The sequence below is a fragment of the Syngnathus leptorhynchus genome, chromosome 2, assembly GCF_054491065.1.
Source record: "Syngnathus leptorhynchus isolate UIUO chromosome 2, UIUO_Slep, whole genome shotgun sequence".
NCBI lineage: Eukaryota > Metazoa > Chordata > Actinopteri > Syngnathiformes > Syngnathidae > Syngnathus > Syngnathus leptorhynchus.
In genome coordinates, this window is record NC_141196.1 from 17,509,071 (window position 1) to 17,517,898 (window position 8,828).

The 8,828-nt window shown below is 39.1% G+C and overlaps 1 long non-coding RNA gene across 1 annotated transcript; it reads right to left on the reverse strand.

The window, feature by feature from the left end:
• Positions 1-2,607: 2,607 nt before the first annotated feature.
• On the reverse strand, positions 2,608-4,613 carry LOC147061093 (uncharacterized). The gene is made up of 3 exons (XR_015065517.1): positions 4,526-4,613; positions 4,106-4,178; positions 2,608-3,352 (listed from the first exon to the last, which is right to left on the reverse strand). It is a non-coding gene; the product is annotated as an uncharacterized LOC147061093 (long non-coding RNA).
• Positions 4,614-8,828: the final 4,215 nt, after the last annotated feature.

The following is an 8,828-nucleotide window of genomic DNA, read 5'->3' on the forward strand; positions in this document are numbered from 1 at the left end:
AAAATGTTAATCGTTTCAAGTGACCAACTACTTATGAGTCCCAAATTGTTTAATATCATGTGAAATTCAGCTTAAAAAAAGTAATGGATCTATCTATCTATCTATCTATCTATCTATCTATCTATCTATCTATCTATCTATCTATCTATCTATCTATCTATCTATCTATATATATATATATATATATATATATATATATATATATATATATACACACATATATATATACACACACACATGTATACACACACACACACACACACACACACACACACACATACATATGTATATACACACACACACACACACATACACACACACACACACACACACAAAACGTTCTGTTCATGAAACATTTTGTTTTTCAAAAATTAAGTTTCCCCTGAAATTTACAACATATATTTTACTATAGTTGTTTTACTTTAATTGTACCAATATTTTTTTTAGTTAAGTTGTTTTACTGATTATAATCTCCGAGGGAGATATCTTGACATGCTTCTTTTTCCTGGAAAACACATTTTCTTCTCATTGGATAATCCATTTTGTCTTTATTTTTTCATTTGTCCATCAACAACTAGTCTCTTGTTTGTTCATTAGTGTCACCCTCACATCAGTTTAGACTAACAATGTTGTTATTTTGTTCTTTTTTGAGTTCATCCCAATAGGATATTTGTTTTCCTTAAAAATATTATTTTTCCAAAACGTTTTTTTTTTTTTATTTTACAATTTTTTTTTACTGCAATTGTAAAATCAGGCTGCCTTCACTAATCACCCTCTTCACTCCTTTTCCTCTGACACACACAAACACACGCACACTCTTGTAAAGTAATGAAGAACATCCTCCAGGAGTGAGACAAGCGCTCTCAACGACTGATTGGTGATTGATTGTCCGCAGAGCGCCTCCTGTTATGGTCACCGCGTGCGTGCGTGCGTGCGTGCGTGCGTGCGTGTGTGTGAAGGGGGTCTTTTCATCTCGCATTCTGCTGGAGAAGGGTTGATGTTGGAGTGGTGGTGCAGAGGGCTTGGATAGGAGCATGAATTCATCAAAAGTGCCAAATCCTTCCCTCTAAAATTGATGAATCCTCTTTTCGTTTGTTGCCATGTGCATTCCACCTCCACGGAGAGGCAAATGTAATAGAATCATAAGTCCCTTTATAAATACATCAGCGCTTGCTTATTGTGCATTGTTTTTCGCCGAGACAGGAAAAATGTGGAACCTCATTTGATTCCAAAGCATCCGTCTCTCTTAACGGCATAGCTGGGATTTCACAGGCGGGTCGACATCTGTCCTCCCGCCACACTTAAAAGGGCCCAAATATACTGCCCGTCAGAGTCAATTAAGCAAATAATGCATTCGCACCTCCTCCGAGTGAGAGGGAATGGGCGTTTCCTCCAGCATGGAGTCTTTTTCTTAAAGAGGCAATGATTTGGAGGCGGAAACATTATTGTTAACGGTTAGTAGGGCATTGAAGAACAACTTTAGATGCTGAGCCACACTGCTTCTTCACCATTGGGTCACATACACAAGGTCATTTGACTAATAAAATAACCATCTCAGGATGGCGTACATACAATTATTATTATTATTATTTTTTGACTAATGACCTATGATACTGAGCCACATGCTGTTTCACCACTATTGCATCGCATGTATTACACAAAACTGTCCGAGTAACACAGCACCTGCAGTCACACATGAACTTTGAGTAGCTTGTTGAGGACAAATGTAAACGTAAATGAAGTTTGCTCCATCGGTAGGCCTGATTCTGCTGAACTGCTATTGGAGAAAGTGAAGCAGTGTCTGTCTCCTGGCTGTGAATGTTTTGTCGCTAACGAGCGTTGACAATTCCAAAGTGGTGCTGTTTCTTCTCTTTCGTCAGCCTCTTGAATGCAACACACACACACATTCACACTCATTCTCTCTCCAGTGGAACCAGATGTCCTTTTGCCAGAGGCACAACTTTCAAGTTGACAAAGTCCCCCCAGAGAACTGCTATAGGGTTGGGGGGGAGGCGTGCAGGGTGTGGGGGATTGGTCTAACAGCAGAATTTGTGACTAATAGCCAGTTTGATGTGACAGCACCCCGCTGTCTAGGGAAATTGAAGCGCTGTCGCCACATCGATAGCTTTTGTGTGTCGCTCAGTTGTAGGTTATTGTCAGGGGCCGTGCACGGCGGTGGGCGGGCAGCAACTTTTTTATTGCGCCCATCGATCAGGGGCTCCAGCGGTGTCCCGCTGTGGCTAATTTGCTTGTTAACATAAATTTGTCAAAGTGGCGGAGAGGAGGTTGTTTTAGTGTCACCTCCAACAGCATTCGCTGGCACTGCTTCCTCTTCGTTCCACTCTCCACCAATAAACACAACTATCTATTCAGACCTTTGATGACATTTAATCAATGGCAACAATCCTCCACACGCCGCTGCTTGACTCCACTCGCTCTCCACAATTTAAAAGTTAAGATTTTCCTGAGGGTTTTTTTCTATAAATGTCTTAAAACTGAAAATGTTTGACCCAAAATGTTTTTAACAGATTAATTCTGGGGGCTATATCTTGTTAAGTGCCTTCTAGTGCGATATCTCATTTTCATTTCATGTCTGTATCTATATTTTCACTTCGATAATCTACCTGCATAAAATACCTCGAGACCACAGCAAAATCTTAATACAGCAGTAAAAAGCTGCAAAATTATAGCTGACAGCAAAACAACTTGAACTGTGTTTTATTTGTATTCAATTAAAAAATAGAAAAAGTGTTGTTTTTTTACGAGGCATTGATATTAACACCAGTGGCGGTGCATTTTCGCCTTTAATCCTCTGGGTTAGCCATTAAATGGGCAAAATATGACTATAAATGACAACACATGGCCCCATCAGAGGGGGGTGGGACCGCTTTCTTTTCTCTTAACTAACAACAGACGGAGCATGAGTGTGTGCACATGTATATTAAATTCTTTGCCGCTAATCCAGGTTCGGCCGTTTCGCGTCCAGACGGAGTTTAGGGCAGCAAAAATATTAATAATGCATCGAAAGGCTTTAAAGGGCCCAGCTTGTTGCTCTAGTTGTTATTTTGTAAGCAGCCAATGACGAAGCAGGTGACAGTTGATTTTATGAGATCTTGAGCCTCGCCAAAGCCTTGGGAACACCCCTGCTTTAAGGTTTCATCATGCACCGGGGAGGAAGCGCAGAACCAGATAATGAATGTTTGGAATATTCTCACGCGTGCTTGAGCGCAGCCTCGGGAGCCTCCCATCGTGCCCACGTGCTCCTTCTGCTCATCTTTAGCTCACGCCGGAACGTCATCGTTTTCTCGGCCTGCTCTACGCACCCATTTTCCCAGCGTGCTGTGGCTCTGCTCTGAAAGAAACAGGCGGGCACCAGACTAGCTAAGGGAAGACAAACTAAAGGAAAAATAAAACACTTGATATAGCGTCAATCAGTTTCTGTGGAAACGTCCAGAGGTGGGCACGTCATCCATCAGCGACCTGGGTACCCTTTCGTCATCGTCCGTTAGTTTTTAAGTTTAGTTCTAGTCATTAAAAACAGATTCTGTCACTGGTTCTGTCTTTCTATCCATCGTCAATGGTGGAGTGCATATGTCAGTATCTACACCATATGGTGGCTGCCAAAGAGCCTCACATTCACTTAATTGCAACAGTAAAACACAAAATGTTTGAAGTTTAAAATAGCTTATTGTAACCTGGATCCTACTCTGCATTGTATCCAAAGGTAGAACTAAGTCAAAATTAGTTATTGCCATGTTGTACAAAATATTATCCGGTGAACATCCTAAAGCTGAGATGTTCTTCTCACGGGCAAACCGTTTTCCTTTTCTACCAAGCGCCACAACATGAAGACACAAACAGCAGGGGTTTCATACTGCACAACAATAAACATTTAAACCTTATTAGCTGGCTAATTTAATATTCACATCCGCTTAACGGAAGCCCCTATCTTAGGCACACTTCCACGTTAATGTGCCGAAATGGTCCGTCAGACAGAGCATTTTTGTCACGTCACCCAGACAGGGACAATTATGTTACAAGACCAAAAAACTCACTTTCGTCAGTCCTCAGTTTGTCATTTTTTAAACTTTTTTAACCCTCGTACCTCATCTGCAGAATGGGCGTCTGTCAAGTACAGGTGGATAGACCGGTTCGTCACTGCAACAGAATGCCCACCCCTGGAAAGGTCAATATTACTTCTTTGCGCATGTTAGTAAACATTTTTAAGTAGTGAAATACCTGGCACAATTGAAGATTAAAATAAAATAAAACGTAAAATAAAACTAAGAATAATATCAATAATATGATTAAAATAGCTACATATCATAAATTAACGTGGACATCAAAATATTAACTCAAAATATTTTGAGAATTTTGCAATATATTATGCATGTCCTTAAAAATGTATTGGAAAAAAAAATCATCACGGCTGGAGAATGAAGCAGGGCTACCAAGTGCAGCTTGGACCAGGGTATATTGACAAAACTCAAAATCCAGACTATACAAACTGACATGACTGACTAACCAAAACGTATTTCAAGATGACAGGAACCAAAAGGACATGAAGACGACATAACGTAACACCAGCAACGACAACAAAACGACATTAAGACAATGATCCGAAAGGGAGTGAGGGGCAGACAGGACTTATATACACGACAGGTAACAAGAGGTAGGTGAGAACAATCAAACCAATCATGGGCACACAGGAGGGGAGGGGCGAGCACACAGACAGAAACGAAGACAACCGACACATAGTGGAACGGCTGGGGACGAGACGTGACAAAATTGTGATATTGGTAAAAATTAACTTGGTGGACAATTTTATTGGCTGGTATTAGCCCTTTTCTAAATAATCATAATTAAATAATCAAAAAACAAGGTTTTGCCAGTGAAACACTGATACCGTATATTAGTACTTTTTTCATAAAACAGTGAAGAATTGTAATCATGCATCATGATGTCTTCTACGTTTTCCACTAGCAGGAGATAGTGGAGCAAATTTTCATCTTTTTTAAGGCAATGTGTTTTTTGTATGTAACAAAGCCAAAATCCATCCAACCATCCATCAGTCCATCGATTCATCCATCCGTCCGTCCGTCCATCTATCTATCTATCTATCTATCTATCTATCTATCTATCTATCTATCTATCTATCTATCTATCTATCTATCTATCTATCTATCTATCTATCTATCTATCTATCTATCTATCTATCTATCTATCTATCTATCTATCTATCTATCTATCTATCTATCTATCTATCTATCTATCTTCTGAACCGCTTACTTTCACGAGGGTTGCGGGTGTGTTGGAGTCCATCCAAGCAGTCTTTGGGCGGTAGGCGAGGTACACCCTGAACTGGTCCCCTGCCAATCACAGGGCACAAGTCGATGAACAATCAATCACGTCAATCACAACTCAAGATAATTTCGAGTGCTGTTCACCTACCATGCAAGTTTTTGGATTGTGGGAGAAAACCGAAGTACCTGGAGGAAACCCACGAGAAGATGCAAACATTTAAATTTATAAATTTATATTCTGTAGTGCTTTCACTATAGCTATCACCAGAAAAAAGTACTTCACAGAATGTCTATAATAACAACACAGAACACCACATAAACCATTGGCAATATTACAAACAAATATTCTGACATGCCTTGTTGCTTGAAATGGTTAGAGATGAAAGAAGAGAGATTCAAAGTGTCCTTTCACCAGTGGATCAGAGGCATCATGATCACAGCGTCAATACGTTTTAGATTTTATTGTTTATTATAATGTATGTATTTTTACATTTGACCTATTTCTTGCCTAAAATTTCTTTTTTTTTTTTTTTTTCACAAAACGCATCAAATCAACCAGATCACCTGAATGAATTCTCCAGCTAAAGATGGTACATGCACCCGTGTGTGAATATACGTATGTGTATAAAGGGTAAACACTGACTAATTAAGTACCAGGCCTAAAGGCACGTTTTGTCCTCAGCCTTACCTCACCCACCCGATGATAACCCTGACCTTCAACCCACCTTTCTACCTCTTCAAATATAACCTTTTACACCCTTTGGCACCCTTCATCCTGCCCGCCTGCTGCCTCGGAGGCACATCTGCTTTGGCATGCATGCCCTCATCAAGAAAGAGGACGAGGACTCTTCTGCATCGGACTGCTTTGAATATTCCCTTGTCAGAGTTTGCCGCAATGTAGCCAACTTCCTCCTCAATCTTGGTCATAAGTCTTTGAGGGATTTTTGTGTGTCCTCTTAGGATAGGAATTCCCACCCAATTTTGGTTGTGGTGACTAATTACACTTCATGCCAGATTCCTAACAATGAGACTATATCTTTCCAGCTACTGTGTGATTTTTACGTCCTTGTTCCACAAAATGGGCGTACATATGGGACTAGACCACGGCCCTTAAAGACACACATTCAACATTTTCGTTTTTCTTTCCGGCCTGTCCCCAAGTACATAAGTTGCACTTCCTATAATTACTTTAATTTCTTACATTCTATTTTATTATATTATTTATTATATTATGGATTAATTAATGAACACCCGCCCATAATTAGGTGGGCTTCATCATAATATATATATATATATATATATATATATATATATATATATATATATATATATATATATATATATATATATATATTGTAAATGTATACTATATTGGTGATATCTTAAATGTTTAGATAAAACATCTAAATATATATATATATATATATATATATATATGTATATATATATATATATATATATATATATATATATATATATATATATATATATATATATATATATATATATATATATATATATATATATATATATATATATTTCCTCCAGGTGCTCCGGTTTCCTCCCACATTCCAAAAATATGCGTGGTAGGCCGACTGAGGACTCCAAGGTGTGAGTGTGAAGGTGTTTTTTTGTCTACGTGTGCCCTGCGATTGGATAGCGGCCTGTTCAAGGTGTACCCTGCCAGCCACCCTGACTGCTGGGGTAGGCTCCAGGACGCTTGCAACCCTAGTGAGGATAAACAGTTCAGAAAATGGATTGATGGATAGAAAATAGACACATTCATAAAGGAAACTTGAACTGAACTGTCAAAGACCACGCGGGAGTATTCCGGGAGCCACTGAGTGGTGTCAAAGGCGGTGGTTTTGTTGATGCATGGGCCCACCACCAGCATTCACCCCCCACCTCTCCACAAAAACACACTTTTCATCCTGGCCCTCGGAAACACTCCCCTGCGGCTTCAGGCTTTACTTCTTTTGTGGCCTAAATCTGTGGCCCCCGCAGTTAGCGTGCTCCCCGCCTGCGCTGGGTGGTCGCCAATAAGAAAAGGCAGAGAGGGAAGAGGGTTTAAAAAAAGAAAAAAAAAAGACAGTGAGAATACTGCAGCATTAAGCACTCATTGTGTCAAGAGCCTCCCGTTTTTCAATCCAGATGCTCTATTTGGAACTTGTTGGGCTTTAAAGGGCACAGAGAGAGAGACAGGAATGGCTTTCTGGTCCCGTGTTCAGCCTCCAAGAATGTAATGAAAGCAAAACAGGAGAAAATTCCCACATTATTAAATAAAACATGTTGGGAGGCCGGCGGCCAAATATTGTCACGCTAAGAGCAGGAGGCGCAGCACACAGCCTGTTGTCTTCTAACGCAAGTCATGATTCATACAGTAAGACTGTATGAAAAGTGCCAACTCAATGATACAATCAAATTAAAACAAACAATATTTAATACTGTATAACAGCTCAAATCGTTTGTGGGAGCAAAGTGCTACATATATACTTTGTTTTCTTTTTAGTAAACACATGATGTGGTCAAGTGTAAAATCTACAGTGTAAAATTAAATAAAACCAACAATAATCTTCTAATAATCTTTAATCATTTCTTTTTGGGAAAGTGCAACATCATTTTGTCAACTTTTTTAACAAAGTAAACTACAGTATGAAGACAAGTGCAACAGAAGATGTTAGATCAATGTCAACTAAAAAATATACAACTGATTAAACATTTTCTTTTTAGGAAAGTAGAGCTGTAACAACCAGCCAATAATGCAAAACGTTATTAAGTTATTGGCCAAAAGTTAATGTTGTGATAAGTTTGGGACTTTTATTCCATAATTGGTCAGTTATTACATTATGAGTCTATTACATTTAAAACAGGGCAAATTTGAGGGTCGTTATTATGCTATGGGATATTTTTATGTTCTGTGGTGTTATCTGTTCTACAGTATAAAGTGCAACAGGAAAGTGTAACAATAATAAACTGTCTTCGATCTAGGACAAAACTGACAGACAAGTCCAACAGGAACAGTTTGACCATTTTGAATACAATTGCTATATAGCAACTTTTTATTTTTATTTTGGGATGAAACATCTGTAATTTGTCTTTATATAATGAAATGCACATGTCAGCAACAGTAGGTTTTATGAAACAGATGAAAAATTGACTTGGGCTATAATTTTAGAAAGGTGGCGAAATTTAGGAAAGTACAGACTTCAGTCTTTTCTTAGCGAATACACAATAAAAAACAAGTGTATTGGTCTGACCAGTAAGACATACCTCACCATAAAAGCAGGTCACCCTCATGTCGAAATCCGCTAAATTCCAGCATGAAATGGACAGATGCCACGCTGCAGTATTGCACAGCAGAAGGAAAAAAAACAGGATGCAGACGACGGGAACAACCTCGGCTACCTACCTCCCACAACACCTTTTCTTGGGATTTACTTAGAATATGAAGGGATTGAAGCAGCACCTGCTGGATCGACAGACACTCTGCTACTATATTAAAAAAGCTCATACAGCCCGAGTATT